At 42.0% G+C, this 15,283-nt stretch overlaps 1 protein-coding gene and 1 long non-coding RNA gene across 6 annotated transcripts in view; one reads left to right on the top strand and one right to left on the bottom strand.

The window, feature by feature from the left end:
• Positions 1-12,487, bottom strand: part of EPHB6 (EPH receptor B6) — an 84,075-nt gene extending 71,588 nt beyond the window's left edge. For 2 of the 5 annotated variants that reach the window (XM_032207588.1, XM_032207628.1), the window contains exon 1: positions 11,501-11,563. The gene's annotated coding sequence lies outside the window, so the exon portion shown is untranslated. Of the gene's footprint in view, positions 1-11,500; positions 11,564-11,812; positions 11,878-12,354 lie in introns of those variants that run through there. The other 3 variants (XM_032207596.1, XM_032207613.1, XM_032207606.1) reach the window with 3 other exon arrangements.
• LOC116501970 lies at positions 11,731-14,801 on the top strand. The gene is made up of 3 exons (XR_004254532.1): positions 11,731-11,788; positions 12,135-12,323; positions 12,420-14,801. It is a non-coding gene; the product is annotated as an uncharacterized LOC116501970 (long non-coding RNA).
• Positions 14,802-15,283: the final 482 nt, after the last annotated feature.

The following is a 15,283-nucleotide window of genomic DNA, read 5'->3' as shown; positions in this document are numbered from 1 at the left end:
TCTTCTTTGCTTACCTGGCTAGGCATATGCATCACATCTTTGTTTGTCACCCTTCTTTTTCTTCCTGACCAAAGTTCATTCACCTCTGTCCTATCTTTCCTCAAATTCTCACAATGCCTCCCCATTATATTTCTACCATGCTTTACAAGATGGATACTGACCTCTTGATATTATTGCAATTAAAAAAAAAAAAAAAAAAGCAATAAAAAGCAATAAGGTTTCCCTAATTAAAGATACAAAAGCAGCTCCTTTCTTTGCTTACTAGGTACTTGAATTATATGCATACTAAATACCACAAAACATATTTTAAAGCTCCTGAATAAATTTCTTGCCACCTCACAGGATCTGACTTGATTTTTATAGTGATTCATGAGTGCCTTGTGCCATTCACGGGCTTTTAAAGGAACACTGGTAATCATACTCAAGTTTCTAACACTAAGACCTGGAAGCAAAGCTCCAGCTTTGGTCTTTTAAACACATTATAGAGTGAAAATTAACAAACACTTTCTTGTGCACATTACCCATCACTTGTCTGATATAAACTTTCCTAAGAATAACAGAAATTGCAAAAGCATAGAGGTTATTCCATTTAATTTTTACTCAGTAAATGAAGGAGACTGTAGAAAGAAGAGAGGTAACAGATCAATAAATAATTATAATTTTGCTCTGCTTGTCTCAAATTTCACCTTGTTTTTCTGGAAAGTTCTTGCAGTACAACTATGCACAGACCCTTGCAATACACTTCTATCTATGTGGAAATAAACATGTTTTTTTTTTCTTCAATTTCAGGTGTGGTTTACCTTTTATAGGTTTTATCTGTATAAAACCAGGATGATCTTCAGTTTTTAAATAATAGAATTAAACATTTCTCAAGCAGTGTGTAAAATGTTGTATTTCCAAGAACTTAAACAAAGCATTTTATGTTTAAGGGATTTGACTTAATTATCCCTGAGGGTGGCCATATGTACTAGCTCTGGCTGGGATGGAGTTAACTTTCCCTGCAGTGTCCCATATATATTGCAGTGCTCTGCACCTGTAGCTAGAATAGCACTGGTATCACACTAGTTTCGTACAATTTCGTAGTGTTTCTCAGGGTACTGAGAGAACTGGCAGAGGAGCTGGCCAAGCCACTTACCATCATTTATCAACAGTCCTGGCTATCGGGGGAGGTCCCAGTTGACTGGCGGCTAGCAAATGTGACACCCATCTACAAGAAGGGCCAGAGGACAGACCCAGGGAACTACAGGCCTGTCAGTTTGACCTCAGTGCCAGGGAAGCTCATGGAGCAGATTATCTTGAGAGTCATCACGCAGCACTTGCAGGGCAAGCACGCGATCAGGCCCAGTCAGCATGGGTTTATGAAAGGCAGATCCTGCTTGACGAACCTGATCTCCTTCTATGACAAAGTGACGTGCTGGGTGGATGAGGGGAAGGCTGTGGATGTGGTCTACCTTGACTTCAGCAAGGCTTTTGACACCGTTTCCCACAGCATTCTCCTCAAGAAACTGGCTGCTCTTGGCTTGGACTGGCGCACGCTTTGTTGGGTTAGAAACTGGCTGGATAGCCAGGCCCAAAGAGTCATGGTAAATGGAGTCAAGTCCAGTTGGAGGCCAGTCACTAGTGGTGTTCCCCAGGGCTCGGTGCTGGGGCCGGTCCTCTTTAATATCTTCATTGATGATCTGGATGAGGGCATTGAGTGCACCCTCAGCAAGTTTGCAGATGACACCAAGTTAGGTGCGTGTGTCGATCTGCCCGAGGGTAGGAAAGCTCTGCAGGAGGATCTGGATAGGCTGCACCGATGGGCTGAGGTCAACTGCTTGAAGTTCAACAAGGTCAAGTGCCGGGTCCTGCACCTGGGGCGCAATAACCCCGAGCAGAGCTACAGGCTAGGAGATGAGTGGTTGGAGAGCTGCCAGGCAGAGAAGGACCTGGGAGTGATGGTGGATAGTTGGCTGAATATGAGCCAGCAGTGCGCTCAGGTGGCCAAGAAGGCCAACAGCATCCTGGCTTGCATAAGAAACAGTGTGGCCAGCAGGGCTAGGGAGGTGATCGTCCCCCTGTACTCAGCTCTGGTGAGGCCGCACCTCGAGTACTGTGTTCAGTTTTGGGCCCCTCGCTATAAGAAGGACATTGAGGTGCTCGAAAGAGTCCAGAGAAGGGTGACGAAGCTGGTGAGGGGCCTGGAGAACAAGTCCTATGAGGAGTGGCTGAGGGAGCTGGGCTTGTTTAGCCTGGAGAAAAGGAGGATCAGGGGCGACCTTATCGCTCTCTACAGATACCTCAAAGGAGGCTGTAGCGAGGTGGGGGTTGGTCTGTTCTCCCATGTGCCTGGTGACAGGACGAGGGGGAATGGGCTAAATTTGTGCCAGGGGAGTTTTAGGTTGGATGTTAGGAAGAACTCCTTTACCGAAAGGGTTGTGAGGCATTGGAACGGGCTACCCAGGGAAGTGGGTGAGTCACCATCCCTGGAAGTCTTTAACAGACGTTTAGATGTAGAGCTTAGGGATATGGTTTAGTGTTAGGTCAGAGGTTGGACTCGATGATCTTGAGGTCTCTTCCAACCTAGAAATTCTGTGAATTCTGTGAATTATGAAAATGTCTGTCCTACATAATAATGGCTACGGGTATTGAGGCCCTGCTTCCTAGAACGTGTCCAAACATCATTTGTTGATGGGAAGTAGAGAATGTAGTTTTTTCCTCTCTCTGTGCTTTTGCACAGACTTTTTTTTTTTTTTTTTTTTTTTTTTCCCTCTTCCTTTTCTTCCTTTTCCCTTTAACTAAATTATTCTTATCTAAATCTGGAAGCTTTTTTTTTTTTTTTTTTCAACATACTTTCTTCTTCCCCTCTTCTGAGAAGGAGAGGTAGTAAGAAAGCAGTTGTGGTGGAGTTTAGCTGTTCAAACAGGTAATATCACACCACATCATCAACTTCTAGATGAAAAAATTCTGTGGTAGTTAAAATTCTTTGAAAATTGAAATTTCCTTCTTGTGTAATACTAGCACTAAGTTTATTTAAATGCCTGAAGTTTCACAGTAATTTTAGGGTAGTGACACCTACAGTTTATAAGGACAACTCTGAAAAAATTGCAGAAAATGATGCATACTATTTTGTCATTAGAAAAAAAGAAAAAAAAAAAAGAAAAAAAAAAGGGAAAAACATTTTTCACAAGCAATATTCAAGCAAAGTATGTCTGACATAAAGAGTATGTCCCTAAAATCATGTTCTCATCTTTTAAGCAGTGCTGATTTTGCTTCTTTTGCACCTTAAATTAATTTGATTGTTAATGGATGGAAAAATATGATAAAGATGCCAAGCACAGTGTTAATAATGGTAAGACAAGCAATAGCACAAATCAGGCAAATAACCTTGATATTTGCTTCCCATATCTGGGAGATCATCGGCAAATCTGCATGGACAAACTAGGCACAGAGCTGCAGAAGGGCCTTAAGGGCACTGTCAGGATGCTGTAAAAGAAATCAAGTCCCCGAAAGTTTGGGTGGGGGGGAAATGGTGGTCTTATAAAAGTAAGATATGAACAATGAAAGCTTACAAGCCTAAGAAAATGAATTTTTTATACTAAAGTTATCTTCCATTTTAAGTTAAGAGTATTTCCAGCCATGTAAGGCTACACATGAACCAAAATATATGTATAAACACTTAAACATTGCAATGGGGAGGGAGAAAAAAAAAAAAAAAAAAAAAAGAGAGAATATCTTTCTTTTTAAGAAAACTTCTAACTTTAACTTTTTAACTGTTAAACTGCTTAATTCTTTTTAACCGTTATTTGTGGACAAAAGTTTGCAAAGCCCTTTATAAGGATTAAGATTTTTTTTTTATCTGCAGTAAAGACTTTTTAAAAATATATTTACTGTCTTCATCTCTGATTTTGCTTTTGACTTTTTTTAGGGTTTTTCAGCAAGGAGAATTTGGCATAAGCAGAAAATGCATGCTATTCACAGTATTCAAATGTATGTTGTTCATTAGGAGACAGCAGCAACACTGACAGCTGGTAAAATAAAAAAATAATTAAAAAAAAATCATTAGTCTTCTATGGGAATTCCTTCCATTTGAAATTGCCTTTCATTCCATGAGAGAATCTGACATTTCAAATTGACTACAGAAAGAACTAATAATATTAAAACATCCTCATTTAATTGCTGCTGTCTTTATCAACCTAAAAAACCTCTCCTTTCTTGCTCAAAGTATGCAATTTTGGGTTTTCAGATAACATGCTTAATGATTTGAGCGTTGATTATAACTACTTTTTCCATTTTAATCAGCCTTGTTCTGTCATATATCTTGGCTCTCAAAGTGTTGGCTGCAAGCATTTTCAGATAGAGGCTACTTTTAAAAACTATTTAATTATTAACACTATTTATCACTGGTTTTATTCATCTTAAGAGAAGCAAGCACAGAATGGTTCTCTGCAAAACACAAGACAACAGAAGCACTGAAACATAATCACATCACTCATCTTTTTTTTGTTGCCCTGATCTTGCCATCCAAACCTTAGTCCCCAGCCCCACTCCATGTGATCGTTTACCAGCTAGCTTCCATCCAGTTATACCGCCATATCTCCTATTGCAAAGATCAGTTTTCTAGTTCTAGGATATGGAACTGGGGATTAAAAATTATCTTCAGTCATGCTGATTCACTTAAATGTTGCTGACTGCACCAACAGGCTGTACAATATACAGGCTTTAGTTGCAGCATTTCAATTAGAGTGTTGGATATGGAAAACATATGCACAAAACTATGGGGGAGAGGGAAAACAGCTCAAAGAAGAGTTAGTTCCACGATGCATCTTCTATGCTTATTTGACCATCATTTTTCAAGATAGGAGTTTGGTCTATTCCACCACTCGTATGAGCCTCACATTCCCATCAGGCAGTAAAGTGCCACAAAATCCTATACTGCACTGATCACACTCAACAGTACTATACACAAAAACTAACTTTAATCTATGTCTAACCATTTTTGGATTAGGTGCATGGCACTTTGCAGTAACATGCAAACAGAGACTATCTTGGTAGCAATCCCCCAAGGAAATGTAAGAGCACAGAGCCAGGGATTGTGAAAACTAGAACTTATTCTGGGAATTAGAAAATTGCTAATTTCTCTATTTTTAGCTCTCTCCAGTTCCAGCTTCTAAATCCAGAATCTTCAGACTCAGTCCCCTTCTCTCATGGTATGTTGGTCTTACTATTAAAGTGACTGAAACCAGCAGCAACAACAGAGAATGTAACAGTCCCATTCAACTTCAAAAACATCTTACTTTTGCACTATTTTTTTTAAATCTTTATCAATTATATGTAGATATTTATTTAGAGGACAACAGTAATGATTTATGCAAGTTCAGAGCTCAGACTAGGCCCCTACTTTGATTTTGTCAGTCTGGTTACTCAAACTTGGCTCTTGTTTAGGAGACAGCAGAGGCAGTGAGGCAGACGGCAGTTCAGAGAGCAGTGAGGCAGAAACAGCAGCTTGAAGAGATCTAGGTTGTAAATAAGAGACAGATGACCTGGAAGGGAATGACTGGGTGGAATGATTAGATGAGTTGAATGCAGCATTCCAGGAAGCCCATGAGCAGTGAAGGTAGGTTAGAAAGCCCCACCAAAAAACATGAACTTGCCACTGGCCAAGCCTGAAGAGCAACTAAGTCCATTGCCAGATCCTTCCCTCGTCTTCCTCCATCCTGCATTTCCAGCTCATTGTTTCCATACTCAGGAAATGGGAACATTATGTGCCACTAATACTTAACGAAAATAGAAAAGTCTTAAGAGGAAAAGGGAAGGCCAAGTGGATTATGGTAGAAAGATATTTCAGACTCATAAGATTTCTTTCTAATTACATGTGTACTATTTTTAGTGCCAGAGATGAAAGCAATCACATATAAGCCTCAGATCTCATCCTGCCTCCTCTGTGTCTTAAAGGCTTACTTATATTTCACTGTGGATGTTGGGGCTCATTATTCTTATTAACAATCATGTTCAATAACAAAAGCAAAGGACAACACTCAAAGTGAAGCAAGGACAACACACCACTTCCTTTCCTTCGATACTGGTCTCAACTGTAACACAGCAGATCCAAGACACATTTTCTGACATGAAGGTTGTCTCCCTCCCCAGTTGCCAGAGAGAGTGTAATAATAAGAACTAAATAGGTAGTTAGTCACTATTTTGGTTCCCTGAGTTGCAGGAACCTTCAGCTGTCTGAGACTATCCAGAGCCACTTCTAATTAAGGATGGGTAAAATTATCCATGAGGAACAGGCAATTTTTAACATGATTCTTCAAGTCAACGTTAGGATGACTTCTGACTGAAATAAGGAACGCAAGTCATGTATCATTCCTATTACGTTATTTCACCAAATTTGTTTCTAGTACATAGTCCAGGGCCCTGAGCAAATGGGTGCTATAGTAAAGCACCAAAAGAAAACTAATTACTCCTCAGCATCTGACTCCCAGATCTGTGTGTCACAGAAGAACACAACACCAAGATGCATGCAAACTACAGAAAACTCCCTCTATCAAGTCTCTGTTTAGCTGCTAGATCTGAACAGACCACTGACTTATACCAGGTCAGCAGAATTTGTTGTCAAATCATGTTGTAGTACCAGGTCTCTGCCAATTCCCAATGCAGAAGTATGCTTAGCGAAGTATATAAGAAGGCCACTGAGATGCTCTCTGTGCTAGTAATTAAATGATCATTACTCAAGAGAATTATTCCAGTCCTGATATTACAGTGATGGCAGTGATAACTGCTGGTGTGACTGCCCCTTTATAAGGACCACATGCTTCAAATGGGATTAGCAAAGTCACTGAAAAGTGAAAATGCATTCCCATTGCTACTGGCACTAGCTCAAAGCCTACTGACATTAGAATGGGAAGGAGCTGTCTCAGAGAAAATTGCAAGCATCCCAGTCCAGCTGTGTTTCCATCAGCAATTCTTCCTGGTTCAAAGCCAGGAAGGAGTAAATCCAAATATTTTCCCTGGTGCAGAAGGTATTTCTGATCCTGCTTACTGGGATCAAATTGAGCCAAGCTGTGTGTAAAGCAACATTTGGAAGTTCAATTTTTATAAACAGTCCAAACCCTGAATTTCCAAACTGAAGTTATTCAAACCCTATCCAGAGGTCTCCACAGCAAGATCTCCTTTGTGATATTCCATACACTTCTTAAATAATTTTTAGGAAGATAAAATAGCTCTGCCAAGGAACCCTATTTCCATGTGTAGACATCCTCAGGATCTGCGGAAACCTGTTGTAAGCATGATGCTAAGAGCCCCCACACAGGCGTCTCCATCCCACACAGTGCCTCTGAAGTGGTCAGCTGGGTCAAATACATTCATATCATGTGTGTGTTTTATATTAAGTGGGAGAGAGATTAGGTAATTTAAGGAAGCTTTGAAAGCTTTATAGAACTTGGTGGAACATCAGTGTGCCCCATTTTACCTTTCAAAATCAAAAGCTTGCTAAAACAGAAATAAACTAGACAGAGCTAGTAGTTCTCAGTCACTACCTTCTAGGGTTTAATTACATGATTTAGACACACAGAATGTTTTCCGGAGACATGACACAGAGAAAAGCTGCATTTGGAAACTCCAGAATCAGCAGAGGATTCATTTACATGGCAAGCCTAGGGGGGGAAAAAAAAGTCTGTCTGAAAATGAAGTCATGGATGTTTCAATCCACACGTCTGGACAGGACAGAATTTCCATCCTGAGGTGAACCAAGACCTTAAGGATCTAGCCTTCACACGACTAGTTTTCAGACTGGATAGGCTGTGTTCTGACACTATCCACCATCTTGTCTAGCCCCAGAAAAGCACTTTTATTCTCCTCTTTTATTCTCTTCTTGCGTGCATGTGTGCGTGTATGTGAACACAGATACATGTGTGCACATGTGCATGTGAAATATCTGAATACAAATTTCCTTGACAAACAAGCCCTGAGTAGCAGAATGCAGAAACACGGAAACATGGCAAACTGAAAACAGTGACTAGACAAGATTGATTCCCAAAGTTGCCTCTTATCTCAGAAGTGGTCTCTAGAACAATCAGGTATCACCTTCCTGACAGGAGTATCAGCCTACTCCAAGGTGACCTTTTTTAAGAGAAAAGACAGCATTTTCCATAAAAATAATGTGTCAGTACTTCCACAAAATATACACTTAAATAAAAACAGGGTATGTATCAATAACACACACAAAATTCTGTTACTGATGGCAGAGGAATATTTCCTGAAAGCAAAACATATGCTTCTGAGCAGAAAGTGCTAGTGTAGTTCTTCTCTTTGTTAAATATGAAACTCCTTGTGTAAATTGAATGTAATAAGAGTGATGATATAAAATGGTATCTTCTTACTCAGCAGATTTACACCTCACATGTCAGAGCACAGTGGCTGACATAGGAAATTAGGGAGTTTTCATCCTTTTAGGGGTCTGCATGCCTAGTACAATTGTCAACAGAGATAGTTTTCTGCTATACAACAACTACAGAATTATAAAAAGTTGCAAAGATAAAGTTGCAAAAATGTGGAAACTTGCTGAATTTGTTAGTAGCTGGAATTAGTAGCTGAGTTAGTAGCAGGAAAAAGTGTGTTAGCTGTATTGCTGTAAGATGATATACAGCTTTCTTACAAAACATACTTTCCTTTTTTAGACAGTAAGACATACTAGTAACATAATATTAAAGACTTTAAAAAAAAAAAAAAGACAAAATTATAACAGGATCATCAGTTTTCTCCTAAAGCTTTAACCATCTTTTCTCTTCACATAAAAGAGTCTTTTGGCTTTTTGAAAAAAATAAAAAATAAAATAATAAAAAAAAAAAACATTGTATCATTGTATGTTTATGAAAGAAAGCACTCTAACTGACACATTCTTCACAAACACTCTCCCACAATAGCACCCTTTATGGTGATACTGCCAACCTTTTTGGTTGTTAAACTACATTATATAGGTCTAGCTTGACCATACGTACCAGTTTCTACTTCTTCCATCTTCTATTGCTTGTGTATGCATTGACCATATATAAATATGGCCACAAAAATGAGTAATAAACTGTGAAACCTTAACAGTGCACTAAATGTACTTTACACTAATTTTCAGGGACTTTTTCCCACAGAAGCTACTAAGGCATAATGCATGCATAACACGGAAAAGCAGGTTATGGGGGAAGCAGACACAGATGGGAAGCATTCCTGATGCCAGAGAAAGAGCATGCGCAAGTCTCAACAATGCAGAGGAAGGATGAGTCGGCCACAAAGCAATTCTGTATTAATGGTGGTACACAAAATAAGGGTTGAGAAACCATAGTGATCTCTTATATGATTCTCTGCTTATGGCATATGCTGTACTACTGGGGGAAAGGGGAAAAACACCTTGACCTGGTCACAAAAAGGACTGTACACAGTGAATTTGTATAGGCGTAAAGAAGACAATTCTCAGTTGAGTGAGGTATCAGCTCTCTTGTCAAACACATAGCCTACAGGAGCAAGCCATCCTGGAGAATAAGCAGCTGTCTCCTTGGGACAACTTGCTGCCTCTCCCCAAATTAGCATTTACACCATGTCAGTGGGTCAGCCTGCAAGTGAAATACGGAAGGTGAAGTCAGTACTAGCCTTGGTCAAAAGAAAAGAGGCATTTCTTGCCCAATCCCCTCTAAAAACAGTGTCTATAACCCAAGCTGTTCTTGCCACAGTTAATAGCGTGGAAGAGCTGAGAACCTCAGAACAAAGCAAGAAAACAAGTCTTTCTGCATGGTTTCAGTGATTATAGAGGATAAAATCTTACTTCATACAAGCTCCAATGCCCCAAAGCACTGGTCTTTTCTAGTATCAAAATATATGGCCATACCTAGTATTCTGTGTAGCTCAGTCGAGGAATTCAAATAAGGGTGAACTCAGAAGGCACAGTAAATACATTTAAAGATTGAAGGGGCACCAGTCCTTGACAATGAACTAAAAACTGCATATATATAATTCAGCTAAGAGCACATACATGCAAAAGTCAGTACAGGAGAGAATCAATTACCTCCAGCTATACGAGGTTTGCAAAATAACCTTAAGTGGCACAAAGAGTTGAATTTAGGGAATGAAAGTTCTAGAGAAAAAACAGGTTTTTTGTTTGTTTGTTTGTTTGTTTTGTTTTTCAGTATAGAGATCAGGTAACATGTAAGAAACAGGATTATTAGATTGTGGAGCATCTCTTCCTTCACTGTTCAGCTGTACGTTTACTTTAAAGCACCTCAGCACTGAAGTAATCTCAAACTGGGAATGAAGAAAGCCCTAAAAACAGTCACTGCAATCCTGTATTAGTAGGTGAAGGTAGGCAGATAAGTTGTGACTAAAGAAGAGGTGCTCCCTCATCCAGTATCCATGTTTCTGATTAGGATCTGTGTAGCAAGGAAAAGGGGAACCTCCCTTGCTCATCCCAGCTGAGGCAGCAGATCCGTTTCTGTAACAAATGTGCCTAGTAGCAGTTAATCATTCCCCCATCTTAACTTTGTTCTTTTCATTTGCCCTCTCACTCTCCTTCCTCATCAGCTGATGAGCTGATATCGTTCCTAAATGAGGGATGCCCGTTGGGAGATTTGCTTCACTATCTTGACTTTATTTATGTAACTTGTGAGGGAGGCAGGTGAAATTCACTGCTCTCTTCAACCAAACAAGTGGGGTAATAGCCAAAGAGACTTCAGACTAAATAAAATTATCTCAGTGGGTCACAAAAGGCAAATTTAAAATACCCAACACAGCAACAGTCACATCATAATTTAATGAGTTGTACTAACTATTCTCCATCTTGAAAAATACAGTAGCACAGCTTTCCTCTGCCACACTTATACAGATTTCTGTCCCCTGCAAGAGCATTCAACAACCCTATCCACAGAAAAGGCCACAAAGCCTTCCTTATATTGGTCCACCAGAATCAGGAATCAGCACCAATATCAAGCTACCTTTGCCTCCCTGCTTCAGAGACTTCTAAGGCAAGATTCAATCATAGCTCTTAAAGATGGGGGGGGAGGGGGGAAAGACAATAACGACAACAAAAGCACATAGGATCAGACCACACCAACCATGCATGTGTTAAAAGTATCTGATTTTGATACTGATTTCCATGAGAAGAGAAACTGTGACATGATTTCATATGGCTTTTCTCTCCTTGCCCACACACAGCATCTGACATAAGTGAGCTTGGGGGTCTCGGGACCCTCCCAAGTCCCAGTAATGCAGACTTCCATACAGCAAACACTAGGATATGGAGGGATAAAACAAAACCAACCAATGAACCACCACCAACAATGAAAAAAAACAACACAATTTTTTGGAGTCTTAATCACATTCCGAAGTAGTACTTCATTTGTCATCTTTCTTCCCCGCCCCACCCCCACCCCCAATGGCAGAGACCCAATGATATCTTAGAAGATGGCTCTCTTCCTCCGGTCTCTTTGGACAGGTTCACAACATCCTTTCCCGCCAGCCTGCTCGCCCGCCACAATACCTTTTGTAGGACTCCAGCAACACCCCCTTCACTTCCCAGAATTACTCAAGAGGAGGCCTTCCCACCAAAGCTGTAAAGAGCTGTCTCGTGGCATCAGAAAAGTTGGACAAAGGCTGTTTTCACCGTGTAAATTACACCATCTTGGTGGCCAGCGCTGGGTCATTCATCCCGCTCTGCGCCCACTATCGCTTTGTCCCCAGCCCAAGGGCACAGCCAATGGATGTCTTCAGGAAGCCTGACGTTTGTGACCAGGCCCAGTTCTCGCACTCCTCTCCTGGCCCTTCTCGGGTAATGTTTTTTCATCTACCCCACCCGGGTTCTCTCTCTCCCATAGACGCCTCTCTTCCTCCCGCTTACCAGGATCTTTCTCTTTCTCTCTCCCTCCCCTCTCTCTCCGCCCTCCCCTCCCCCCTTTTCCCTTTCCCCCTCCCTCTCTTTCTCCCCCTTCCCCCTCCCTCCTCTCTCTCCCCTCTGCTCCTCCTTCCTTCCTTCCTTCCTTCCTTCCTTCCTTCCTTCCTTCGTTCCTCGCTTGCTTGCAATCCTTCCTTCCTACTTCCTTCCTTCCCTCACCTCACCCCCCGTACCCCTCCTCCTCTCTCTGTGCTTTACCCCCTCAACCTCTCTTCCTCTCCAGAGGCCCAGCCTAGCGCAGCACTCGAGAGTACATGGGGATGGGGAGCTGCGCGACTGAGACGGCACGCTGCGAGTCAGTGGCCACTGCTGTCACCACCCCTCTCCACCACTGCCTCGGCCCACCCCCTTCGCCCACCTCCAGCATAACGGACTGTCCCATGCAGGATCGTGTAGCCCAAGCTCACGCAAGGTGCAGACCCCCCCCCCCCCCCCCGCCTTACACCGGCACTGCTGGGCGACACCAGCTTCGATCCTCGGTTAAAATCACGGCTGTTCCCTCCCGCAGCCTTCAGCCAGTGAGCGCCTCTCAGAGGGAGAGCCTCCGGGTGGGCTTCCCCCGCTGTCCTGTCTTCCTGCGGCATGCCCGAGTAGGACTGCAGCACCGGTAGGTCTGCCGCTGCCGCCTCACGTGGCAGCCAGCTTCATGCTAGAAGTCAAGAGTTGCAGCAATACGGGACTAAGAGTACGAATTAGTGATTCTTGGCTGGTTTCTCTTTGAAATTAGCGTTGCTGTACGGCATCTGCTATTGTTCTGTGGAACCCTAGCTTCAGGCTAGCACAGGCTTGCATGCTTGCACTCCGCGTCCAAATGTTGAAGGTAAAATGTCACAGAGGCTGTGTGCTTCCTTAATTCTACTTACTAGCAGACCACCATTCTGCTTTAATTCCCAGCAGTGGCCTAAATAATCCAATGCGGGGGGGGGGGATCATCAGTAAAGAGCAGATCCCAAAGGAGAATGTCAACATCAGATATGGAAAAAATGGACTGGAAGCATCTTTCTGGATCACTCTTTTCTCCTAGTGCAAGAACATAAATGAGAGTCTGCCTACTCAAACTGGAAATGTAACTGGCTGAATTTGGAAAACGCTAGAGGACTAGGCATGCTGCACAGCCCTCAGATTTTATCTACCATCCACCTGAGTTACATTCACAGCAAGTTACAGAGACAAGCGGCAGAAAATTAGGATGCCATCAGCTACAGTGCAAACAATGCGCACTCATTAGGACTGAATGGAAAATATGACAAAAATCAGTGGCTTACAATTTCACAAATACTTGTGTGATAATAGAGTGGAATATTGTGCTTCTGCTCCCAAAGTAAATTCCTTTTGGTCTGAAATATAAGCCTCACATTACATGCAATACGAAATGACACAATACAAGGAAATCATATGAATGATTCCCTTAAACAGCGGGACACATATAAAAGCAAAAATGCACATTAGACACCCTATTTCAGGGAAAAAAAAAGTATAGGTTTCTTCTTAAAAGAAGTACTGTCTGAAGCTAGTGCTACATCTCTGAGTTCAGAAAGCTAGTGCTAGTTTCCACACATTGCAGTCTTCTCTAGCACTTCCATATATAGATGGAATAGCACAAGTACCTACATCCTCATAGGCAGTATAGGTTCTTTCTTAATTCTCTCTGTGGGGGTTTCTAGACATGAGCTAGTGTAGACCTCTTTCCTTCTGACTCCTTTCCCCTCCCCCAGCCTGATTCTAAAAGAAATTGACTTCAGGAGGAATTGCAGGTACTCAGCTTCTCTCAGAATCTGGCCCTTACTTGGTTCAGTGGTAAATTTTTGCACGTTTTTGATGCCTAGAACAAATGCTCAGCTTTATCTCCATAGTGCTTGAGACCACCGATACATTTAACAGGGCATGCCCAAAAAGGGGCAGACACTAAGTAAATGATTTGGGGTAAAGTATTGAAAATATATACATATGCCTTATGGGAAGACTTTGGCATATGTAATGCCTGCAGTGTACATAAACTGAACAGGTTTTTTGAACCAGTTATGCACAATAGGAGGAACTATCCCCTGTGCATCCAGTGCTGCAATAAAAAGGATGCTTACTTTCTCAATCTCCATAATTGAGTCTTAGAGAGTTTCTTACACTGGCTTTTACAGTAACATTTTCCTTCTTTCTTAACTGTAGTAATATATGGAATTTACATCTGGCCCCTAGAAAGGAGCAGTGAGACTCTACCATTGTATTGGGGTCAGGAAACTGGGTAACTGGAAATTTTGTTCAATAGCTGAACTAACACTTCCTCCCCTTTTTGATAATGGAATATTCCAGAGAGAGAGAGACAGAGATCCAACCACACCCCCACATCCCCTCACACACACACCCACCACTCCCCAAACCTCCTCCTCCTTCCTGTGAAATGAAAGCCAAGCATGAAAAGTGCTGCCTTTCTGAATGAAGTCTAGGCAAAGTTCCCACGTTCCTGTGATACAGGGACACACACATGTACACAACGTCCACACCCTCTATTTTAAGATAATCATTTACTGGAAGGGAAGATGACAGTCAATTCTTTACTAGGGGTTAACTTTAAGGTATTGTTAAAATATTCTTTCTTTGATGCTACATCATTTTGCAATATATACATTTATATCTTTAAAAACACTTCTACTTCATGAAACCTTCCAGTATTAGGCAGATTGTCACATGCCAACAAACAAACAAACAAAAAACAAACAAAAAAAGTCCCACTCCTCTCTAAAATGTAAACAGTCACAGCCCAGATGTGACAGGAATGGAGAGACAAAAGCTCTCCATCCCAAACTACCACAGGTGGATCAGATTCTTAGGACGGTCTTTAAATGTAGCAAAAAAACTTTAGGTAAGAAGGGGGATGGGGCTGAAACAAGGATTGTTGGAGCTGTGCCAGGGGGAACAATGGCAAGGCCGGGGGATAAGGCAATGGCCCAGCTGAAGTGCATCTACACCAATGCATGCAGCATGGGTAACAAACAGGAAGAGCTGGAAGCCATCGTGTAGCAGGCAGGCTACGACTTGGTTGCCATCACAGAGACGTGGTGGGACCACTCTCATGACTGGAGTGCTGCAATGACTGGCTATAAGCTCTTCAGAAGGGACAGGCAGCACAGAAGGGGTGGTGGTGTGGCTCTCTATATTAGAGCATCTTTCAATGTTGTAGAACTCGAGGCTGGGAATGACAAGGTCGAGTTCCTTTGGGTTAGGATCAGTGGGAAGGCCAACAAGACTAGCGTCCTGGTTGGGGTCTGTTATAGACTGCCGAACCAGGATGAAGAGACGGATGAGGTGTTCTACAGGCAGTTGACAGAAGTTGCGGAATCGTCGGCGCTTGTTCTCGTGGGGGACTTCAACTTCCCA

Source organism: Aythya fuligula, chromosome 1 (genome assembly GCF_009819795.1).
Source record: "Aythya fuligula isolate bAytFul2 chromosome 1, bAytFul2.pri, whole genome shotgun sequence".
Taxonomy (NCBI): Eukaryota; Metazoa; Chordata; class Aves; order Anseriformes; family Anatidae; genus Aythya; species Aythya fuligula.
Note: the sequence above shows the minus strand (reverse complement) of the source record. Positions and strands in the feature narration are given on the sequence as shown.